The sequence below is a fragment of the Rhea pennata genome, chromosome 11, assembly GCF_028389875.1.
Source record: "Rhea pennata isolate bPtePen1 chromosome 11, bPtePen1.pri, whole genome shotgun sequence".
Taxonomy (NCBI): domain Eukaryota; kingdom Metazoa; phylum Chordata; class Aves; order Rheiformes; family Rheidae; genus Rhea; species Rhea pennata.
This window is the reverse complement of record NC_084673.1, coordinates 8,784,286-8,807,945: the sequence shown is the minus strand read 5'-3', so window position 1 is coordinate 8,807,945 and position 23,660 is coordinate 8,784,286. Positions and strand designations below refer to the sequence as shown.

Below are 23,660 nucleotides of genomic sequence, written 5' to 3'. Positions count from 1 at the left end.
AATACAGAAGACCTGTTATTCTAATGGTTTCTCCAGTTCTTCTCACCATTTTGTAATAATACCTGAGCATTTCTAATATTCTTCCCACACGTATGCCAAGGCATTCAGTTCTGTGTCTGAAAAGCATTCCTATTGCACCACTGACTTCTAGACACTAAACATGAAACCTGAAATGGCTTAAATTCATCAAGTTAACAGTAGTAGCATTGGTGTAAAGCATAAATCCATATTTTGACATCCCGAAGACAGTGTTAAATTTTCTGTTATCTTATTAAATTGTATCAGTCTTGTCTTGCATAGAATACAACCAGGCTTGATAAATGCTTGGCTTCAGCTATACTCTCCCATTTATTTTCACACTGTCAGACTTAATCCATAACTGTTGTTCAAAGGCAGGGAGCAGGAGATGAGGGCTCATCTTGACTTAGCTGGTAGCTGGCTACTGGCAGCCCCAAAATACAACACTTTATTCAGACTGCATTTTGACATAATTTATTTTCCTTTTTAAAATCTATTCTCTAAGTAAAAACAATTTATAATCACATGACTCAATTAGTTTTTACTTTGTGTCAATTTTCTTAATCTCACAGACAAAAAATCAGATTTCTGTGCAAAAAAATGTATCTGAAAAGGACATAGAGGATAAACACAAAATTCAGATTGCTGGAATTAATATAAAAGTCTACTAATACATCTTTCAATCAAGCTGAACACAGAACAGATGTTACTGCTCGAGTGCAGCAGACAGTTTAGGATCAGCTTGGTTCAGGTTCTGGGGGTGATCTCATTTCAGACAGCTTCAGTACTGTCAGGGTCTTTGGCTGGTATCATCTCCTTTTCATAGCTCATATCCAATAGTAGGGACCAGAGCAATAGCAGCAAGCACATTTTTCCTGTGAGAGATGCTGTATATGTTCCTCTCCCCCAAAAAGTATATTTTCTTTTGTTAAAGGAGTTTTGTTACCAAACAAATTTGGAAACCAAAATTTGGATCCTAAGAATAGCTTAAAAAAATTACACTCAAATACATTTCCTCAGATGAGCTGCCATAGAAAAGTAAGTAAGTAAAGCAGCCTAACATGGATTTGGATGATGAATTCTTCACATAGAGTCACGTCCACAAATAACACTTCCACTTGTAGTTTGAGTGGGGTTTTTTTAATAATCAAGAGTGTTTCTGCACACTGGGTACTAGTTTACTTGGCCTATACCCACAGTCTGATCATATATAGTAAAAGTATACAGATTTTGTGCTTACAACAAACACTGTGTTATGATTTCTTCATATTATAACCTTGTTTAAAAAAAAATGAAAACTTCAGTAATACCTCATGAAGGAAATGGAGTCTGCAAAATGCCATAAAAGGTAACATTAAAGTGACAACCTTTTTACACAATGTAGTTATACAGATATTTAGTTGACTACAAGCATCTGTGTCTGTGCATCTCATCTGGATGTGTTGTCTTCCTTAAAATTTAATATTAGTATATGAAGGTCAAATTGGTAAACTTGGCCTTGAGAAGACTGAGTGGAGACTACAAGCAGGCTGCTTTCTCCAGTAGCACAGGGGCAGTCTTTTTGCAGAGAAGTGCAGAAGCAAATCAGAGGAACTAGACATGGGAGATCAACTGAGAGCTGAGGGTTGCAGGAGGGGAGTACACGAAAAGGGGGATTTTCCTGAAGAAGATGAGAAAATCTTTTCCTACAGCCCAGAAAGAACAGGCAAGAACTGTTTCCTAGAGCTGCTTTACATTGCAGCTTTTACCTTGTGTTGAAGTCTCCTAGATAAGAGCCCCTTTTTCCTTCGAAGTCAAATCAGCTCCCATCTGTGGCAACGAGGAGGGAGACGGAAAGACTACTCCCTGCTACCTCAAGTGCCAAAGTCAGAGGTAGCATGAAACTTGGTGGTGATTCAAACAAGATCCACATACCATAGATTGTAAAATGTGGATGGTGGGCTTCTAATTTCACAGGAGTTTATACATTGAGAGGCAGTGGAAGAACCTTCCTAACCAAAAGGGGAGCTTAGCACTAAGAGACTTCCTGGTGCAACGATGTAAAACCCTTCTCACAGGAGAGCATTAAGTTTAGATTAGGCCTGTATTTCCTAAACTCCTGGTAACTGAATCAGAAATAGTGGCAGCAGCAGTCTTCCCCAAACGCCCTCGCCCTGAGGAGCAGTCCCGTGGCTGAGCCTTTCACAGTACACATCTCACGCCTTGGCTGCTGTAGGCTGCTTGCTCTTGCCCAGGCACTTGAGCTTGCCTGGCAGCACAACGCACGCTTCCCTTGCCCTCGTGACACAGTACCGTGCCATGTGCGCACTTCGAGGCTGCCCAGAGGAGCCAGACGCGTCAGAATGATGCGGGAGGCTAGTCCTGCCTCCGACGGGTCGTGGGTAAACTAAACATACTCATTTATGCCAGGCCTTATTTTCTTGTTCTGTGGTATTATACTGCAATACTTCATCCTAGGGCAGAATTCCTTCAGAAAAGTATACATAGACACGCTTATGGCATTTTTCGTGAACAACAGTCCTCTTCTTGAGCATGATTGTGGAAGATGGACAATTACCAGATCCAATAGTTTCATTTTTTTCATAGAAAGCATACTGAACGGTAGCTGCTCTTTTGACTGGGTGACAGAAACAGGAGTTTGCAAGCAAGTCCAGTCTGATGAATAGAAAATAAGGTAGGTTATGAGATTATTCAGTCAATTCCTGAATGATTTATGGGTAGGAAAACACGGCAGAATTTGTCAGTTTACTTCCAAATTATTTACATCAATTAAACTTGAATTAAAAACTTGTATCTGCTTCTAACCCTGGTAAGAATGTCAGCATAGGTTGTGGCACAAGCAGTGTTACATCTAAGTTTCAGATGCTTAATTCTTTTAAAAGTTTGCTGGGAAAAAAAAGAGTAGTACCAATTGAAACAGTTTAACACCTGAAAAATAATCTCGAGATACATATTTTACTTATTCATTCTATCTTCACAGTAAATAGAGGTGTGGTAGAAAGATATTCACACAACAGAGGCCTGGGAAAGGAAGAAAAACAAAGTTTGAAAAAAAAAAGAAACCAACAACAAATTGCCTGACAAAAGAATTAATTTTATTATTATTGTTAGCACTGAGTAGCACAGAAACAAATTTGCATTGCAAAGAGTGGTAAGGACTAGGATAGCAGTGTTAGGATTTCATGCTCATAAAGGATGATCCCTTAAAAAAGACAAGTATCAGGGCCTGATGTTGCCAAGGCACCCCAGTACCCTTGATCTACCTGAAGCTCCTGCGACTCTCTGGCTGGCGGCTCTGAATTCCGCTCTGCCAGTGGCACTGCTAGGATCTCTGTAGATCATTTTGAGCGAACACTTCTATTTCAAAACCGTTGTATTAGAACTGTATAACTAGGTAACGAAATTTAACTCCATGCTACTTGGCAAGTAGACCTGATGTTTGGAAGTGATTGTTATCTTTTTAAGTGGAATTTCTGTTTTCATAGAATTTGCATTTGTAGTTGTCTTCCGAGCTTTGTTTTGTTTGGAAACTAGACAGCTTTTATAGCCCTGTTGGTTGTAAGGATGCCTTCTCTCCTTCTCCCCTTAAGTTGGGGATCTGAAAAGATCTGGTAAGCTTGTTTTTCAGTGTTTTGCACTATGTCTTGTATAGGCTGGGATAGCTTAGTGCTTGTCAGCTGTGACACCTACATTTACTCCTTTTGCATAACAGAAGATCAATGGCCCTATAATATTTCATCTTGTTCTTACTTCTAGCTTGTCTTGGAGCAAAATCACTCCATGGGAGGTTGTGGCAGGGGGAGGGACAGTGTCACTGTGGTTGTATCATAATTTTCCAGCTACTCTAGTGCAGAGGGAGGAATGTTCTGAATAGCACATAGCATATTTCACCATTTCATCAGGTACGTTTATTCATAGAGCTTGTTTATTGCAAAGATACGTTAAAAGTAAAAAATATAATGAGCGTTTCTGGGTGCTCCAGTTCCTCATTAGAAGCCATCTGAATTACAAAGATACTACTGTACCAAGCAACAGCTTTCTTTATCCCCTGGGCTTTCAAGAAAATCTTATTATAACATCTGAATTGTTCCCTTGATCTGAGATGTAAGGAGAAAAAAAAAAGGGGGGGGGGAAAGAAAAACATTCCATTTCCTGGTTCCTTTGCAATTTAAATTAATCAAATAAAGTGTACGTGCCCCCACCAAATAGCTTCCTTCCTGCCAGCAAACTGCTAAAAGGTTGTCTCATATTAGTCTATTATGCAAGTGTTTAATCTGCACTAAATTGTCAGCGCTGTGTTTTGGGCCAGTTTCCACAGGTTACTGAAGTATGCAAAATAATGTAAAGTGATTGTTGTAACACCTTTTTATCTTGTTACCATCTGCATTCTGGTGCTGCTGGCACTGACAACGTCACCCGCTGACTAGAAGGCCAGTTGATACGAAATCCCTTCTGATGGAACAAGGTCCAGCAGAGGCAGGTATTGCATCATTGCACTTTGTCTGGCACGGTCTCTGTTTTCACTTTCTGCTTGTGGGTACCAGTCAGCAGTTACAGCTTTTAGCAATACTAGTAAAACCTATGCCTGGATCAGATTTTTCAGCAAAAATCCTAGGCATTCCTTACATTCACTTAAACAATGCACTGTGCCATGCTGTTACAAATTCTGAGCATCTGTGAGCAATTCTGATCTGCTTAGATTTTCCTATCTATAACCAGTTGACAGTTTAGAATCTAAATACTCTGTGGGAAGAGGAATTCCATGGATGTTCCTACAAACTTGTGCAAAAAGTTGGATGAGGAAACCAGAAGGTTTAAACCTATTTATGCAGACAGAAAAACTGAAAGGGAATTTAAAGGATTGTTTTATATAAAGAATATTGATTCACAGGAATCAAAAGCTCTTTTTGCTTCCTCTTACTTTTCATCAACACAGTTACAAAACTAGTCCAAACGCTGAACCAGTTGATAACTGTTGTTGCAAATCCACTTAAAAAGTTGGTAATGCACTAGAGAAATGAAGCAGAGAATAAAGGAAAGGCAGCACTAAGCTGTGAGCAGTATAGCAATGTGCACATCTATCCCCTGTCTATTCCCATTTGTTGAGGCAGAATAGTGAAAGGAGTCCAAAACTAAGTATTCACATTCATTACCAGAGAAAAAGAGGAGAAAAGAATTTTCCCTTCAGTTCTTTTGATTTCAGGAGTGATTAGGTTCAGTTGTGTCTCTTAAATTGCTCAGTAAGTGTTCTATCTCTGTCATTTCTATAAAAAAGGGTAATACATTTCATTGTAGCATTTTCACTTAGAAGAGATTGGAATCATATAGAAAAACCAGAAAGAGGGGTTAAAGCAGTATTCTGAGGTCATCAGGGTGTTTTAAGAGTTGATTCATTGTCTTTCTAAAAGCACTCTTTACCACCCTCTTCATAACCTGTAAACAAGAGAACAGCCTCTCCTCAAAAACAGCATTAGTGGTCATTTTAGGATTTTTTGCAGACCTATTATCCTCTGCTACACTACTAAACACAATTCACCAGGACACTTTCCTGTAACACCAGACTGAGTTAAATCTTACTGGAGACAACAGCACCATGCAAAGTAATACATAGCAAATAATAGCAAAAAAAGTTTTCTGAAAGTAGTCATTACTTGGCCTCAGCATGGTAGAATCAGAAACTCAGAAGTCTGCAGTAGCAATTTTTCTTCAGAGCTTCCTGCTTGACTATGAAACTGCATCATGTGTGCAAGCTTACCACATGGCCGCCACTCTACCATTACAATGAAAGGCATGAGCCAGGTTTGAAAAAGCAATGTGAGAGCGCAAATCTGCCTTACACCAGTAGTCTTTCCTTGGCACTGTTACTGCCTGCACACAGAAAAGGAAATGTTTATCTCAGTGTAAATGACTAACAACCTTAGCATGGTAAATTCTAGGAAGAAAAGCTGAGAAATCATTGAGGAAATAGCCAATATTAAAATTCCATATAGTTCCAGATGCTGTCTGTGTAAGACAGATGACAGGATAATTACTCCTTCCTTCCTGGTCTCCCTGCCTTGTTCACAAGCCATGTATGTCCCTGCACCATCTGATGTGCTTGTAGCAGATCTGCAGCATCTTGCCTTCAACTGAGACTGCTTCCATCCCAGGATTTGAGTTAAAACAACAAATCATTAGGGTATAAAACATTATGTTCTGAGTAAATATTCTGTATGTGACATCAGTCCGTGCTTCATTTTAGAAAAAAAAATTGAAGAAATAGGGGGGAAAAAATAATTAACTATTGCACTTTTAGAACAGAACTCTAAACTCGGAGCTTCTTAGCTGATAGGAACAACAACTTCAAGTTGAAGCTAAAAAATTAAAGTTACATAGTAAAAACAAGTTGATATGTTACTTAGATGTGTCTCTGAACACTGCATGAAGGAAGGATGGACCACATGGTAGAAAAGTCTATTTTAGGATTTCAGGTATTCAGTCTTTTTTTATTAGTATGTGCTGGACATATATCTTATGTATGTGAGACAAATACTATACTATTCATGCATTTCAGAGAGAGAGAGACAGAATTCCTCAATGTATTATGAAGACAGATTTTTATCCCAGTTTTAGTCTCTGTGCTGGAAACACTGAATCTATTTGGTGACTCAAAGTATTCCTTCTTTAAAGCAGGAACAGAGCAAAAGAACATTTTGACCCCAATACACATTCTAACATTATGCTGAGATGTGTCTTAGCATAACAACGATACCCTACTCTACCACTTAGGGAAACATTATAAATATTTCGGCCCTATTTTGGAAAAAAGACTTGACTAGTGACACTAACTTGGAAGACTGGGAGGAAAATCTTAAAAATGGACAAGGAGCCATTTAATTTTACTATCTAGTCATGATAAATACCATCTCACCCATTTTTTTGACTGAGGTGCACAATCCAGAAGAGCACAAAAAGTGTGTAAACTTTAAATTGATCAATAAGCGTTATCCTTTTTATTAGATTTCAGAGATCAGTATTATTGTGGGCATAAGGACAAGCTATAAACCAAAAGGCGTGGTTCCAATTAGTCTTCAGCATTGCAAGTCAAGAGTTAACCTGGAGTTCAGAAGAAGTACATTTGATATAAATGAAATTGAATCAGGCCCATGCATTTCAGTATTGTTGATTCTAAAATTATACTATAGTGCCAATACTAAAATTTTACAGTGTATTGTAAAGGTCAGCAGATAAAATATATGGAACTTCTACTCATGAATATATTTAATTTACTACTGCAAATGATTTCAATTACATTTTACAAAACACATAGCTGCTTCTCTTTTTGCAATTAAAGATTCCTAATAATACAGTCAAACTCTCTTAATCATTGTTCATTCTAGCATAAAGTAAACCTTGCTGTGTTTGAAGAGAACCTAGTCATCTTAACAGCATCCAGTTTTGTTCTTTTTTATTTTATAAGATTAGAATACTTAAAAACCTTTACCATATTTGGCTGCAGTGAAAATGTGAAGTAGAATAAAATTTGCACAGTGGATTATATGCCTGGGACAAAACTCAGTTCTGTAATTAGGTTTGGTTCTGTTGCTTGCATTTTCAGAAAAAGTCAAAATTAATGGTTCTTCCTCCTTAAAATTTCCCTGCAAAGTAACAGGTAATAATAAAACATGGTTTGAGCTAGGCCTGTTACCTGAATATTTGCCAAAACCATTTAAATTTTTTTCTTACTAAAAGCACCCTAATTTGGAGGCAAGTAAGTAGAAATACTCAGCAGCTGAACAGTCATCGTTTCAATTAAGCCACTAGAATAGCCCTGTAATGCTGATACGGGCTTATCCTCATAACGACTCAAAGAAACTCCAGTAATGGACTTTGGTAGCAAAGGTTCATGGTTGGTGTCACTGCACCCTTAGAGCTCTAAGGCAGAGTGGCATTGGAAAAGGTCAGTGAGACTTTGAGGAGGTGTTCCCAAATCCTCAGAAACTGAATATGAAGTTCTTTCTTTTTAATGCAAGCTTCATTTTCATTAAAAAAGCAATGACAAATATGTTCAGGAAATCAGGCAAGTTAATGATAAAATGAACAAATCTGAGTGTGTTGGTGTTCTTTGCTTTGCTACAGTGCTTTTAAATTGTGTCTAACTGGTTGGTCACAGCTTTATTTATGTTTCCATGTAAAGAAAGAAAATATTATCATTTTCTATATGGGAAGCAGTTTCCCTAATTATTTGGCTCCTCTTTCTGTCACATAAACACAGCAATTTGTACTCCTCTTCTTCAACTGCCTGCAATTAGCAGCTACATTGGAATAAACAGATTATGTTAATTAAAACCTCAAAACTATGTAAACAATGGGAGAGCTGACTAGCCACTTTCTATTTTTGCCAACTGGGAGGAACGCAAGAAAAACTGGTACCACGCTTAATTTTGCTCGTAATAATTCAAGTTATTTGCAACAAATAACTGCATTTAAGAGTAGTTTTAAACAATTAGCTGTGTCTCTCCACACTAATTGAATTAGGGCCTAGACGGGAATTTTTACATCTACGTAACATAGGTACTAGACCTGTTCCCAAAAATGTGAAAATGTTTGAGAACAGATGTGCACACACAGCCTATTAAATAGTAATATTTAACACAAGTTCCCTTCCGTGCTTGAGTCACTTTCTCAAAAAGGCAGGGAATAAAAGTATAACTTAATTCTCCTGCTTTGGCAAAAATGTGAATAAACTGTAGTATAAACATTACCCAGCAGATGTGAATAAACAGTCAAGTTTTAGGATATTGCTACAATCTAATAAAAGATACAGTTTACAACACTGCTGCAAGTTCTGTTTTTGCTTTTCTATTTCAAACAGGATTGTTTAATGAAGGAGAGGCAGGAGGAGAAAGCAAAGGTGGATTTTTTTTCTGTTAGCTATTACATACATGCTCCCTCTTGCAGTATCACACATAGTACCACCACGAAAAGAACTGCGCACACAGAAGGACTTGTGTGTACGTATATGTAAGACATATGTAAGACTTACTGACTACAGCTATGAACTTGCCATAGGCCAGGCGTTGGGGGAGAAGAAACAGAATAAAGGGACTCATTCCTTCCTTCCACTTTACAAAGGAAATACTCTGTCCATGAAGGAGACAGCAGGGTCGTACTTCTTTCTTGAAGTTTGCACTACATTACTGATTGAAAGAAGAAAATATGAGTGCAAGGACTGACAACTGCTTCAGATGAGGTGTGAAGAAACTGTTCCTACAGGGTTTTCCTTTGGCTGTGTAGGAAAACAAAATGGTAACAGAAATACATAATGGGTTATTTAATTGGGGACCAGATTTTTAGACTGACCGGTAGAAAATTACTAGTTCAATGTATTATTTCATTTTTTTTGATCCAAACTGCTTTAGCAAATAAGATTTTCATAAGATATGAAAGTTAGTGATAACTATAGTACTCACAGAGCCTTAGAAGGCTACGTAAAGCGTATGCTAAATATATAGGAAAAGACAACAGGAACATGTGAATCTTGAAGAAGATGGAGCCTTAGAGGAGTGGGCCACATCAGGACATTTTGCACCTACATCTTTCAGTCCTTTACAAACAGTGGGAATAGTGCAATGTTTCATATGTATTATGTTAGAAAAAAAATTGTCTTCTGTTTTAAGGGCAACACTGATTTCTCGTTTCCTGCACCCTCACAGAGTTCATAGGCTCTGGGAGGGCTACTCAGAATGAAAGTGCAGTTGATCATTTCTCTTTTTGTATTTCCACTATTTTCCTTTTGGAGGCATGAACTTTAAATGAGCTGCTGTACAAGCTTCTTGGGGTCAAAATAGAGGAAATCACATCCACCACAGAGATGCACACAGCAGAAATCCCAAATATGACCATTATGTTCAACTCAGCAGTCTTTCTGCTTGTTGGTAGGTTTTTGATACAAGCTTAGCATCAAGCCAAGCTGTCAAAACCAATGAAATCTATTTCTGTGACATTGAAAGAGCTCTTGAGGAAAGTCAATCAGTTTAGAGAATGCCTTTTTAGAGTAGCTAAAATCAAGATGGGAAGAGTTGAGTTTAAACAGAATTGCTGCTTTTTCTCCATAGTTTCTAATAGTTCAAGAATATGTGCTAAGCAATCCCCCTTCTCCTACAAAAACTACATACTGTGCTTGATGCTTACAGCTACATTTTATGCTATTTGCTGAGACGCTTGTTTCTCAACAGAGTTAACCCTTTTGCTATATAGATTTTCAAAATTACTAGGAAGGGTTTACTTTTCCTGGGTAACACAGAACAGCACTCAGGCTCCTGACTGAAACAATTATTTTTAGTTTTCCTACTGGATAGGGAAGAATATCAGAAAGCACGGGATGAAAGATAGAAGTAGCAACTTGGGTAATGGATAATTTTACCATATTAGAGCTTTCCTAGGAATTGCTGACCAAATATGATGACACATGTTCATCACCGTAACCTTCTGTTGCTAAGAAGTGTTAGACTTACTGCAGAAGGTTTTCACCTGCACCTGCAGTATTTTTGGTGTTTTAAAGGCATTCTGGGTTTACTGAATATGAGTATCCAGAGCTATTAGCTGTTGTTCTTCTGGGACATCCCAGACAACTACAAGATATCCATAAAATCCACTCAGATTTAAGTCCAGAAAAGGACAACCTTATCTACTTTGGGAGATTTTTTTAACCACTATTTAAACTGTTTGTTTGCTTTTTAAAAGAGTTCAAATGACTCTGATTCGCGCTGAAGACAAGGGCACAGCATAAATAACCCAGCAATAAGTTGGCCTTTGCTGGTGTTACAGGACGTTAACTGTTCCTTTGTACAGATTTGCCCAAGCTGGAAGTTATCTATGACTGTTTACAGATGACCACTTTACAAAAGTTCACTTCTGCATCTCAGTCCCTTTCCCTCTGCATGCAAAGAAAACACTAGCTTTTCCTCAGCCAGTTGTTATAATAGGATGGAAAAGTGGCTTCAGTATTAGCATTGTCAATACAGTCAAGTTCAGATGAGCTAAAAGTAAATCAAACAATCTTTTAATCTCAGGAAAATATTTTAAGTTTTTTTTTTTCTTTTTATTGTGTCAAGCTCACTTTTAAGACCTTAGTTTATAGCACTGTAGTGATTCATATAATCACCATGAGAGAACTGCAAAAAAAGAATAAAACAGTGGTTATCCACTTCTGTAACACTGAATCACTTTTACGGTTTATTAACTTAAAAGCAATCTGTACTTCTTAAAAAAGTGTACTGATTGTTACTCCATTTTTCAATAAAATAAACCTACCAGCAGTTTTTTCATCCAATATAAATCAAACCAATACATCACTTAACACTGGCACTTCCTTTGCTCCTCTTCCAGATGCTGCCGCTCAGTTTTATCCACTGTTAATATAAGTTATGTGTTCCATTCAATCCAAAGAGTATTTTTTTTTACAGTTCCTGTAGCTTCTGATCTTTGAAGTGGAAGCCAGGACTCTTAGTTCAAAGCGTCTGTTTCTACATGAGGAAAAATGGATGCTTTAAAATAGAACTTAAACTACAAACAAGCTCATCTACTAAATCAGTGTAATCTGTCAACAGAGCAGAAGTTATGCAACTTGTTTAGAAGGTTTTAATGTTGATACCATTAGGTCTATTCTGTGGCAATGAATTACTAAGCTACAAAGCAGACATCAGCAAAAGCAACAATAACCTTACTGTTAGTAAATTACTTTCTTTTTTCTAGAACTGTAAATTTTTAGATACTTCTGAACAGGTTTTACGCTTCTACCCATTTCATTCGTATTTTCCCAGAAGTTTTTTTGCTAAAGCTTTTTAATAGGTAAGCTAGTAAGACATGTTCCAGCTTTGAGATTTGGATGTTGTTCAAAAGTTTAACTGATGCTTTAGGATAGGATTGTGTTGCAGCTTTATCAAAGATCTCCCATTGACTCGGGAGATCGTTCATTATTTGATAATATCTTTTGAATAATACTTTTCATACTACAGGACAAGACAAAAATCTGCTGAATAGAGCTATAAAGGGTAGATGCCATGGTAGTGTCCCTCCTCTCCATGGAATGAATTCAGCTGCTTAAGTTCAGTGGTTTTATAAATGTAGCTTATTTCTCTATGACCTTTCCCAATAACTACATCATCTTTCCTTATCCTAAATGCTAACATGGATGAATTCCAATGCCACTGAGGCTACATCCCTTTATTATAAAGCCTTTTCTCTTTGTTGTTATCTGTATAGCAGGTTCTAGATGGAACTATCTCAGAGGTTTCACAGACTTTCTACAGGTCTTAGCATTTTTACATTGTAATTTACTATGAATAGCTATGTCACAGCATCGGTTGGGGCTCCAGTTATAACAGTGTACTCCAGAACCTGACACTGAGTCCAGGACTCCAGGTCCCAGCTTTCCTCCTGCTCAGTTAGGGATCACTCTTCAGCACAAATTTCCTTCCCTCCAGCAGCTGGTTCTCAGAAATTTACTTTTATTGCTAGGACCATGCAACAAGTCAGCTTTCTTACCAGAGAAAGTGGTGCTCCAGATCATGGAGGGAAAGCAAAGAAGTAAATGAAAAAGACCCAGCTCCTCACAAACACTGCTGTTGGTGGACACAGAAAAGCACTGTGCTGGCACCCTGGTTCCAGAGACTGAATCTGAGTAGGTGCCCGTGGCTTCACCCCATTAGTGCTAACTGGAACCTGGGCACAGGGCCCAAACCAAGGCTCTGCACTGATTTTCCCAGAGAGGAATGAAGCAGCCTAGGCAGATGCATAGCTCTTCCTACACTTAAGACAAAATGAAGTATTTTAGATTTTTTTGTTTGTTTGTTTCTATTCGGGAAGAGAGAGTAGAGGACTTTTCGCAAAGCAGATCTCCTTACACTTGTAGTTTAGGACATACAAGGTGCAGGTCCCATAACCTGCTCAGCTCTTCTATGAGTGAGTAATGGGGCTTCTGAGCCAGGTCTCTTGTAACTTTACCTAAAGAGAATACTTTTTGTAATGTTTGTTTAGCCACTTACGATGACTTTGGTTCAAGTTTCAGTTTATAAACGTGTATATAAAACCATATGCTGGAGCATGGGAGATCACTGCCGTTTCGCACAATGAGGTTTATTTTCATTTACTTAAAAAGACACAGGGAATTATATAAAAGCTACATTAAAATGCTAAGTTTTACAGGGAGGCACTTGAAGATAAAGTAACACTATTCATACTTAGTTGTCTCTTTGTGCAGGCGAGCTGCTTCTAAATTAAATAATTATATCCTGTTTTTCCCTTAGGTCTTCTGCCCAGAGTGCGAACCCTGCTCAGCACAGTTGAACCCTGTCAGCTGTTCTTGCTACCCAACCTACCAAATCTTGTTCAGATGGATTTCATAGCAGGAATTCCTCAGGGACCGCAACATTTTCCTGTTTGTGAGAAAGACAATTATTGTTAAAATACGGGGTGAAGTATGGTTGGCAGAGAATCATATAACGATTGCTGTTATTTTTCCTCTTCCACTTCCTGCCCTTACAGAAATGATAAACAAATTCAAAGAGAAGATCTGTGAAGCTAACCTTCAGAATGACAGCCCCGAGTGACCAGAATTTTGAGCTGACAAGGACATAAACTCTTGTAAGTGAAGTGTGTTATTGATTTATACGCAGCTAGAGTGCAGAGATCAGGGGAAGTTCAAGGCTGTACACTGCTGCTAAATTCCTTTCAGATTAGGGAAAAAAAATGTAATTACTTTTATTGAGGTACACAAAATGAAAAATCTATTTTAGCATTTTGAATTTAAAATTGATCCTTTCCTTTGTGTTGCTTACCTCTTCAACTGGTGGAGGCTTTGGTCTGTTATGTAAAGAACAGGTAAATTCCAGAATAAATTAAAAACAAATATATTTTTAGTAAAACTGAGCCACAGATGTTCTTTTATTCTGGACATTTTAAAATAAATGAAATTAAGATCATAATTCAAGAAGATGCATGAAAAAGTATGATTACTTAAAGTGATCTTATTGATGTTAATACAGATGACCCAGGAGAGATGCACTCACAGAGCAGTAATTTCTAATAGTCTTTTTGGTAATTCTTGAGTTGATTCCAAGGTTCTTTGCAGCCCCGGGAAGGTCTGAATAGTCTAATGCTTCATTTTTGCTAGGTTCATTGGTATTAGTATTTTATCCACCACTTGCATTATCATCAATGCTTAAAAAAATACACAGCCTAAGAAGTCTCCAGAAATGGATTAATTCCATGTGATTTTTAAAATCTTAGGCTTATTTAAAATAATCTCATCGGCTTGATACAAATAAGTCTTGTTTAGCCCTTCCCTTCCCCCCAGGTTTGATTCAGCTTCTCATCTATTGTTGTGGCACTCCTTTCAAAATGTGTTTGATCAGCCATTCTTTCAGCTTGATGGTCTGTGCCAGTGATTGACAACAGTCCATTGTGAGCAAGCATTTAAGTAATGATGTACAGACTTGTTAGGGAACTGCTATGTCAGGAAGAGAAGTGAACAATATATTAAAATAAAATGGAATCGCATTTGAAACTTGGCTGGAGGATTTTGCATTTGTGAGGACAAAGGACATTTGACAATCTGAGTCATCTTGCAGCTTTGCCTGTAGCAACTGTCAAATTAGTTCTTAATACTACAGGGAAAGGGATTGAGTCACAGCATTGCTTAAAGCTAAGAAGCTCATCAGTAAATCACTGGCAATATTAACAATTATGAGCTACACATTAATATAGCAAAAATACTCAGAATATTATGCTTACAACAGAAAGTCAAGAGGTGAACGTAATTTTGCTTTCAGATTCCTGTGCCCTCTCCCAGAAACCATGGCTTTAAATCAGGGAAGGTGGAGGAAGAAAGGAGGAAATCAATTCAAGATTTTTCTAGAGTACATGCCCTCAAAATGATATAGCAAGACAGTACTAAATCAGACACTAAATCTGGATTTAGCAAAGTGTGGAACTGAGGTGAGAAAGGGAAGGGCTTCCTCTCATATAAATTCAAGATTTACATGCATGGCTTTCATCCCTAAACTATCTATCTCTAGCAGAACCTGAAGTGCTCTTCCCTCCTCACAGACACCACACACAGCTGTTGTGACTCCATCTCTCCTCTGCAATAGCTGGAAGATGTGACCTGATGCTGCAGCGGGCTACAACTGATCCCAGTGTGTGGGATCATGAGTTTCAATAGCGTGTTCATGCTGGGAATAAGGAAGGGCTGTGTAACATGGAACAGTTCCCATCCACTTTCAGAGGTGTTTGTTAATTATAAGCCTCGTTAGAGAACACCACTTTCTTTCCAGTTCCCTCATGCCATACTCTTAATATGTTACATAACTTTGGATTCCAGAGACATTTCAGTTGTTTTAGGAACTGTCATCTTTATGGTAGATTAGGGTCGTCCAGTACTCTGGTGCTACAAAGGCCCACACACACTCCTTGGATTCAAACTGCTTCAAAAATATGATGCACTTTCAGGCCAGCACTGACTTTCTGGGTCATTTCATGTGTTACTTTAGAGAGTGGCTACCAATGAAAAAAAAATGTAAGATAGTGTTTTATTTTAAGACTGAAGATAAAACTTCACATATGATGATGAGCATAATTTCATCTCGTTCAAAATCTCTCTAGCTCTAGCTTGATATGCTGTATGATATCATAAGGAATCAACTGTGCCAGGCTCTATATCACTTTTCAAAGCCACAACTGCACAATTCTACCATTTTCTGGCATAAAAGGGGTCAGAGGGAACAGAATTAGATATGTTGTGGGAATGGCCTGAGGTACAATTGCATTGACAACTCATAATGACACCATAGGCTATCTGCTTTCATAAGCTGCACAAGTCTTTCACCCAGCAGGTATTATCCTTTTAAGTGCTTGCACGCTGTAATGAAGTCCCCTAACACTGACAAAAGAAGGATGATGAGTACATTCACCACCTGAAGTGTCTCTTATAAATGAGGACAGAGAAAGAAATTTCCCGAGCTCCACAAACACTGCACTAATGAAACTTCAGTTGGGATTGGTTGGTTAAATGCATTTAAAAAATAATAATAAATAACTCACAAACAAGCAGACAAATTAACCAATATACACAATTCTGTAGATAGGTATTTTCTGTGAAGTATTATTCTATGTTTCCAAATTCCCACAATGAGCAGAGGGGTCCTTCTACTCATCACATTCTTTGCCTGGGACACAAAAATGTGATCACAGGATCTCAAATATCTCTCACCCATAATGAAGGCCATGTAGACTTTACAGCTATTCCCATTTGAAATTGGTAAGTCTAGATTTGTTGGAAACTTATTTCAGATTTATGAGAATTTGGGAGCAGACTTACTTATAGCCAGGCTGGAAGTACATTCAGTTCTTCAGCAAGTTTTTCTATTATCAGTTGCATTGTTAACTGAACCTGAAAATGCAATTCAACTGAGTTGGACAAGTTATAGTAAGAAAAGGATGATTTTTTTTGGTAGATCTACCTGAAAGCAGCAAACAAAATCCAGTTTACAGAATTTTGTAATAGGCCTATTTATATTTTGTGCTGCAATTTATTTTTTGACAAAATGTACCCAAATTTTAGTCCTTTAGACATAATACTAAGAAAGAAGCAAGTTGCTTGTCAGTTTAATACCACCAATCTATAGTACAATTTACAGAATATTTAAATAATAATTTACAAGCTAACTTGGGTAATTAAATCTGCACAGATCTGCAGGATTGGTCCTACAGGCTTTCTGGATTATAAAATTGTCAGTTATAAGACTTCTGTTTGATACTCTGATCTCACAGTGAGTTTCCAGGGCTGAGTGTCAGAATATTCATTTTGCATTTTCATTTGTAAGTAAAAAGCATGAAAAACAAACTTCTTAAAATGGTCTGATATTCTGAATATCAGACAAAAAAATAAATATTAACAGAAAATATGAAAACAAATGGAGGAACAATATATACAATATATTTTTAACTGTAGCAATGTTGAATGTGTGAACCTTCCTTCTCTGACACAGGTTATTTTCTCCTAATGTTGGAAAAATTTGATCAGAGAGGAGAAAAGAGCTGAAGACTGAATTAACTTAAAAATCTCCTTTTGCCCCTCATATAGGAAGAAAAGAGTGAGCAAAGGCACTTGTTTTTTATCATATCAACTTCTGTTCTCCTAACCACCTATCTCCCACCTTTAGAAAGACTTAATGTTCAGTCCAGAGTCAAAAACTTTATCTCTCTGGCTGTCTGTTCTGCAGAAAACTAAAAAACTTGGGTGGCACTGGTCACTGGTAGCTCAATCTGTAAGTCCTAACGAGTATCTAAAAAAGTCCAGGCATGTGTAAACTAAAGAGTATCAGCAGTTCTGACTCATCCCTAGGAAACTGGAAACATGGATCTAATTTTCTTGACATGTTCCTTTTTATTTGTCTGCAAGTACAACATTCCCATTTTCTTAGAGTTTAATATGTGCATTAATAAGCAAGGGTTCTTCCGCATCTAGAAGCAGGTTAAAACACCCATGAGAAACTCAATTAAAAAAAAAAAAAAAAACAAAGAACAGAAAAAGATTAATTAAAATAATTTGTTTCTTTTGTACTGAGTGCCCTGAGGAAAGGAATCAAGTTTTATATACTAGTTTGATATAGAGCTTTTCCTCTTTCTAGGGAAAATATCAATGAAAAGCATCCTAAGGGGCAGAAAAATGGAACATCTGAACTTAATGAAGGCTGACAATGACTATTATTGATGTCCTTATCACAGATGACAAGAGGTTTAGGAGACTGTTCTACCATATTGACACTGTACCAGTTCAAATGCTCTTTTCTTTTCTTTTTTTTGAGCTGGTTCACAGGCAGTGTTTGAAAAACTTGATGTGCCAAATGACATTTGTCACCCTTTGTTCCCCAGATAAGAGTGTTATCTTCCTGTTAGTCATCTTTCAAACTGAATAACAGCTGCATTTGCACGAATTATTCTCTGTCCATCAATTTTAATTTCAAGATGGAAAAACAAAGGCACACTCCACGTGGAAGAAGAATGCTTCAAGAACACCTTCTCTCCTACCAGTCTTCTGTGCACACACTTTTACAAGAGTCTGAATTCAGATGTTAGAATATGAGATAAATAGGATTTTTATACTAAAATAGTCCAAATCATAAAAAGTTGTAAAATATTCTTTAAAGGGCGTCATGAATTTATATTGTACAGCTTCACTGAAACACTAAGAAGGAAATAGAAAACTGAAAAAATCCTTTTATCTCCAAACTTCTAAAATGGGTACAGTATCCTCAAGACGCACAAGATGGCATCTAACAGGAAGCAGACTAGAGTGAACCCCCGCGCCAGGCACAACGCTATCCGAAGAAGATACAGTAACACGCCCATTTGTTATGAACGGTGCCTGCTGCGTGCAAAGAAATACATTTCAGCACCAGATATTCAGATACCTTCAGTCAGGTTCCCAACATAACATCTTACGTAAGATTTATCTTAAACTATTTTGAAATATTTCCAACCTTTTTCTAGGTTTTGAATCTTTAAAATATTCAGAACACAGTTTCAAGCTTTTCCTTTATATCTAAATATGGTAGAAATATTTTCTTAAAAAGGTAAAACCACACAATTCCTGAACCTTAAATATAGAACAAGGCAAGGCTTATTAGGATTGTGACACTGGGTAACCGGTATACTTGCATATAGCATAGAGTACTCCTAAGAAATAATTAGTAGCATCTGAAAGTATAAGCTCCCCAGGTTCATTAGTATTAAAGCCTGGAAAATGAGATTTTTATTAAATAAATTTATCTTTCCGTAAAGCAAATTCTAACTCAGCACTGCTTATAACAGGCAGATTCAAACATCTTTAGGATAAAGAGTACTCCCTCACTCCATTTTCCACTCTAATTACAGTTACAAAAGAAGCAAGCTCTAGTTACCAAAAAAAATAAAAAAAAGAAATTTCACAGCAAAACAAATAATAGCACAACAGAAATCTTAAGCATTAATATATATTTTTTTGATATATGCCAACACAAAAATTTGCATGTATAGAAGACCAGAATACTAGTGCGTGTTTTTTAAGAAAGCCTCATCAAGTTTAAAGTATGCAGAAACCAGAAACTGTCTTTCTCATAAGACATTGCCAAAGTTAAATATATGTATGCCTCAGGTTGGATATCTTTGAAAATAATTTCTTTCCATGTAAAAAAATTCTTTAGATCTTTTCTTTGAAATAGAGCAGGTCTCAAAATGTGGCAGTGAATCTTATGGCAGAGATATGACTTGAATAACAACTGTAAAAACCAACTCCTTTTATCCAAGCTGTAAGCCTTTTAAAAAACAAAACAAACCCAGTCATTTGCAGATTTAGAAGTTCTGTGTGCTAACTTTCCAGAGTCCATTTGCACTAAGATGAGTTATCCTAGCAATGCTGTGTTCCTGATGGCTGGGCTGCACCCAGATATTTAGTTGAAAGAAAAAAAAAAAAAAAAAAAAAAAAAAAGAATAAATAGGTAAAATACTTCCAGGTATATAAAGGTATATGTGAAAAATGCAAGAATCAAAAAATAAAGGCAGGAGAATAGGCAACAGTGAGATGATAATGTTTAGTATTTTATATATCCCATCTCATATTCATGTTACTTCAAAGTTTTAATTGATTTCTGACTGTAAGACTTTAAGATACAATTTTAAAAATTATGCTCTTCTATAGTTCACTGTCACATTCATAACATGTAAAAAGTTCAGTATCTTACTAAGAGCTTATACTAAGCCTATAGCATGTTTAGGCAAGTAATCCAGAAAAACAATTGTCTGAAGAAGTCCTTTATTTCCACTAGAGCTTTATGGAAATTGTAGTCAATGTGGAAGGAGCCAACAGTTATAAACTGTCAACATGCTGATAGGAAAGTAAACAATGTAAAAGTGAAGCCAATATTGGAGTCTCACAGCATGGTATACTGCTGTAATGGTTTAAATCATAAGCCAAATGATTGTTATTATAGAGATAGTAAATGTCATGCTTACAGAAAAATTGTGCATGTTAAAAATGACTGCCATTAAAAAGATAAGTCTCACAGGGGGAAAGGGACCTCAAGCCAGTAAACAGACAAAATGCATTACAGCAAGAAAGCAGGACTGAAACGGGAAGTCTTTTCTAATTACCAGATTCAGCTATCATTTATAGTATTCTTTGCTACCAAGAGAAGACTAGAAGAGAGACAGACACAAGAACAGTAGACTTAATTATTTATGTTTTAAAGCAACAGAATTGCAGTTATAATTAAGAGCATGGCATCTAAACTGTGCATATCTAAAAATAGATACACTCGGTCTTTGTAAGCTAGGCTTTGTATTGGTAAGAAGAATTCTGCACATAAATTGCATTCTCACTTAAATGTTGTCAAAGCACAAGCAGAAAGGTAAGACTGACTCTAGAAACTTTGAGAACCATGTCCTTCGACCATTAACATAAAAATGCAATCCTGAACACGGAAGAGGAAATCCTCACAAGCAGGCCATCTGTCACTACAACCAGATTAAAACAGCAGAAAAGGAAATCTCTCTCATTACAGCAGTTACCAGGGAAATATTTTACCTTGTTATATGCAACACTGACCGGAAAAGAATTTAGTCACCTTCAGCTTGGAATCCTAATGACAGCAGTACTGTAGCTGACGTTGACGGGCAACATGTTCAAGAATGCTTATGAGTCAAGATTCAAGGTTTTAAATCCAGACAGAACCATGACTGTGATCTCCAAGCACATCCCGCACAACTCAAAACAATGGACCTTCTTGAATTAATTCCTATTTGACAAAATTCTGACCTTTTTTTTTTGTTTTTCCCCCCCTTTTTTTTTAGTTACTGCTGATGGAGATTCTACCATTCCAGTGGAGGTTTATGTAGTATATAGCATGAGATTAAAAAAGACATGGAGAACTTAGCACAATGCATGAAAAGTTTCAGTGACTGTACTATTTTCTAGCAACCAAGAATGTAGATTCAGATGCACCCAATCCCTTCAGATCAGATCAGGTTCTTGAAGAGACACTTACATGGTGCTATCGAATACTTTTGAGGACTCTCTACCCAGTCTAATAAGCTCCCCCAGAGCCCTGCTGTTGGGTAGTGCTCAGTTCACACATGCCCTGTGAACACCAGCTTTGCCAGCCTGGATTTGTAAGCTATACTGGCTCCTCATGAGTTGCAAGAGTGTCTTTACAGCAATAGGCTGCTCTGAAACTCTATAGCACCGTCACCACGCAAACCTGTTTAATGGGATGATTCGCTCTTAAATTTGCCTTCATTTTTACACTTCTTAGCTTATTATACATAGTTTGGATAGCCATCAATGTTCAGTTCTCAGGATCTTTGTAGAGACATTCAGATCGGCTTGGCTTGGTCTGTGACTTTACCAGAGAGCTCGTAAGCCTTCCCAGACCATGAGAGGTCTGAGGAGGGGAAAACAAACCCAAGTCTGCTGCACAAATTTCTTTGGAGCTGTATCCATATCTTACCAAATACATGGCTATCAGAACAAGACACTTTGCTCTTGTTATTATCACAGCCATGAGAAATGAAAAGCTTCTGGAACTTTTCTATTGAATATGTTCTTCTTCATATATCTAAGGGCACAGCATCCCTTTGGGCATTAAGCGAAGCCTGCAGCTGATTACCCATTTGAAACTGGGTGGGTTATCCACTGTAGCTGCAGATTGCTTCCAGAATAAGTCTGTGGGGTGGGGGAGATTCTGTAAAAAGTGTTTGTATTCCTAAGAGCAGAACTTCTTTTACCTTTAGTCATTTAAAAGACTCATTATATAGTGGCACCAAAATCCACTTGGAAACTAATATCTGAGCAAAATTTTCAGTAGAGAGCATAAGCAAAAGGGTAAAAGTCATCTTTCTAAGTTATTCTCAAGGCATTCACTTCATATTCCTTTTCATTATGCAGCGTATTTTTCAGTTATTCATTCTGAATATATTTTTAAAAAGAAAACATTGAGCTCACTATATTTTAAGACTCATAAAATACTATTATGCATTTGAAGGATTTTATGCTCCAGGCCAGTAGTTTGTCATCTCTATTTCCCTGCTACATATGAAACTAGATGAGGAAATCAGGTTATCACCCTCAAAGCCCTTTAGGAAAAAGCAGAATTAACATGACAATTCAAGTTCATGGAGGAAGATACTTGTGCAAAGTGTGCATGACTTTTAAATTCATTTAGCATTGATATTTTAATAAAATTAGCTTATTCATTTCTTCAGTGCTACTGTAGCAAACTTGAGAATGTCACAGGTAAATGAGGTAGTAATGCAGCAAGCTGAACTCACATGCATTGCCTTTTATCACCACACAGGTAACTGCATTCTCCAGAAGCCTCCATTCAGACTCCTTTCCAAAACAGAGCCTACACAGAACAGCACAGAATTGTGACATACCTAAAAGATAAAACATTGGTGGGACTTTAGTATTTAAAGGGAAAATGGCTACTGCAGGAGAAGGAAAGGACAAACTACTGGCTACTACAGACTGCAGTCTGGGTAACAAGATTCACATATTTACCATAATTCATTGTTCCTGCTCACTGGATGGTAAAATCTATAAAAATGATGGCATCTCAGAGCTAGCATACAATACATTTAACAATGGTAATATTTTAATGCAATTTAATTTGTTCAGCACATTGCTTAAATATCCTTGGAGAGCTATGTAATAGAAATACCCATGCTGATATAAATATCAGTGGAAATGTGTGTATGGAAGTACCAGAAGAAGCAGAATAAGGATTAAAAAGAATAGTCTACTTTGATAACAGGAGAACAAGGAACCTGCAGCTTGTGTCAAAGCCAGACAGGACCACACGCACAGACCGTGTGTCCCTGTGTTTCAGAAAGACCCCGCTTTCTGAAAGCACGAGGAGAGCATCCAGGTTACAGCATGCCACGTGTTGCTCCTTTTCCTGTTAGGCCAGGAGGAAAGCCGGCAGATGTAGATGTAGATGTGTCGATTTCAAACAGGAAAAAGATGAGGACAGCAATCTTGCCTATGATTTTTAGAGACCCACCCAAGCAAGACTGAAGCAAAGGCCCAGCCAATAACAAGTGTGGGCTCCAGAGAGTCTGAAAGCCCAAAAATGAGTTTGCTGTTGCCAAGTAAGAACCTCAGAGACATGATGAGGACTCAGTAATTGGTGTCTCTTGTCCCACAACAGACCATTTGGGCTCACACATCTGTACTTGTGAGTATGGTGGTGTGAGTGTTGGAATGAATGCAAGCCATGAGTGCAATGAGTGAAAGCGAGTAAAATCAGCTTGCTTACACAAGAATAAAAAGTAGAGCCCTGAACTTTCAGTGTAGAAGAAGTGGGTGCAAGAGATGAAGAGATGTCTTTACTTCTTTAACAAACAGCAATAACCTTGACTGAGAAAAATGTCCCTTCTTGAAAGATGTTGAAACTACTTATTCAGGATAAATAGATAAAATGAAGACATACGAACTGATAGTACTTATTAAGCTTCATTATTCTCTCCTTTGGTGGCTTTATGTCTATAGACATTAAATGTAACATTCAGTTTTGGGGAGAAGAGACATAAATACTCATGTGTAAGCCCCTGCCAAATTTAGC

At 37.3% G+C, this 23,660-nt stretch overlaps 1 long non-coding RNA gene across 1 annotated transcript; it reads right to left on the bottom strand.

Moving 5' to 3' along the window:
* Positions 1-11,318: 11,318 nt before the first annotated feature.
* On the bottom strand, positions 11,319-22,400 carry LOC134145467 (uncharacterized). The gene is made up of 3 exons (XR_009959618.1): positions 22,366-22,400; positions 13,380-13,436; positions 11,319-11,525 (listed from the first exon to the last, which is right to left on the bottom strand). It is a non-coding gene; the product is annotated as an uncharacterized LOC134145467 (long non-coding RNA).
* Positions 22,401-23,660: the final 1,260 nt, after the last annotated feature.